Raw genomic sequence first — 1,565 nt, 5'->3', positions numbered from 1 at the left:
CAGCTTCCCTCAGCCCAAATGCTGATGTCATTACCCAAACACCCCTGTGGTTCTTAGCCTCTTAGCTCTCATAACTGTAATCTGACTATACTGGAACCAGGCCTACGGGGATCCAGAAGCTCCCCATGCCCGGATCCTAACTGCCCCCCTGAGGGAGCCTTGGCATCCCATCACACAGGAACTGGAGCGCACACAAGCAGGGCTGCAGGGGCCCTCAGTGTCCTGAAGCTTGTGGCCAAAACGTCCATTAAGAGGTGTAGAGGTACTTCTTTCCACAAAGAGGAGACCCAAATATTTTTTCGAAGCTTTCATGCCTCTTTCAATTTCCCACTTTTGAAAGAAACATGGATCCAGAGAAATACCTCTCTATTATAAGGGAAAAAAGAGATAATGCAAGTATAATGATAGGCAAACAGTGACCCTCTGCTCCTCACCTGTGGATGTGAAGGGGAGCCATGGGGCAAATAGGATTGAAGTGGGGGCGGCTTCTCACCTCCATGCCATTGTCCCCAGTGGAAAGTGTGTCTGGTTTCACAAGATGTTCTGAGTTCCCAGGGAATGTGGAAATGTGCGCTTTTATATGCCACCTCCCCGTTCTCATATGGAATACAAATCTCGTCTTCCTCTAAAGCTCCATGAAGACGAGCTATGCAAAGTGCATTGGGGGCCTTTTTTTTTATTATTAATATGGAACACTTGATGAACTTGCATGCCATCCTTAGGTGGGGGCTGTGCTAACCTTCTCTGTATTGTTTCAATTTTAGTATATGTACTACTGAAACAAGCACCTTGGTATCCAAATCTGACCTCCAAGTTTGGATGTCTTGCTCACGTTTTATACAGGAAGTTGACTCACCCTCTGCATATGTGCCCCAAAGACCTGAGAGGGAGCACAAAGAGGTTCCCAAGTGCTGTCCTACCTGAGAGCATTCAGGGGACACCCCACTCTCTCCAACTCTGAGGATCAACCACACAAGCATATACTGAGCCTGATTGGTTTTATTCTTAGGAAATAAAGGTGGATTAATTGACCACACGGTTCTACATTTTTGGTTTTATGATAAGGTGGAAAATCAGCTCCTCATTCCAAAAGAGTAGAGAATGATTTAGTGAATTTTGTTCAAAAGCCTTGCCCTATTAAGTTGAGGATATGGCTTCAACCATCAATATTGGTTAGCAAAAAGTGTAGATGTGGCCCCTGAGAATCCCAAGTTCAAGGGCTTATAGCTTAATATAAACAGGCTGTGAACTTTTGACTAAAACAGGTAAAGTAATGACAAACAAACCATGATGAAATGAAAACTAATCAGAGGAGAATAATTGTCTCAATTTTTTCGAGAAGCCCCACTAATCCTAAAGGATATGATCTCACCTTCTAGCCACGCAGCTGCCGTCCTCACAGGGCAGCTGTGGACAGGCTGACATCCTGGGCTGTGTGTGCACCTTTGCTCCCTGCCCCAGCCACCTGGGGGGAAAGCTTGGCCAGCGTCTTCCTCCCTCACAGCCTCTCTCACGGTCCTCTCCTTTTCTCTCCTGACCAACGAGCCCCATGCTTCAAGCTCTCC

General features: G+C 46.4%; 1 non-coding gene across 1 annotated transcript; it reads right to left on the bottom strand.

Annotated features, from left to right (window-relative positions):
* Window positions 1-681: 681 nt before the first annotated feature.
* On the bottom strand, window positions 682-788 carry LOC121485937. Its single transcript, XR_005986438.1, has one exon. It is a non-coding gene; the product is annotated as a U6 spliceosomal RNA (small nuclear RNA).
* Window positions 789-1,565: the final 777 nt, after the last annotated feature.

This window comes from Vulpes lagopus, chromosome 2 (assembly GCF_018345385.1).
Source record: "Vulpes lagopus strain Blue_001 chromosome 2, ASM1834538v1, whole genome shotgun sequence".
Classification (NCBI taxonomy): Eukaryota; Metazoa; Chordata; class Mammalia; order Carnivora; family Canidae; genus Vulpes; species Vulpes lagopus.
This window is presented reverse-complemented; position numbering and strand designations above follow the sequence as displayed.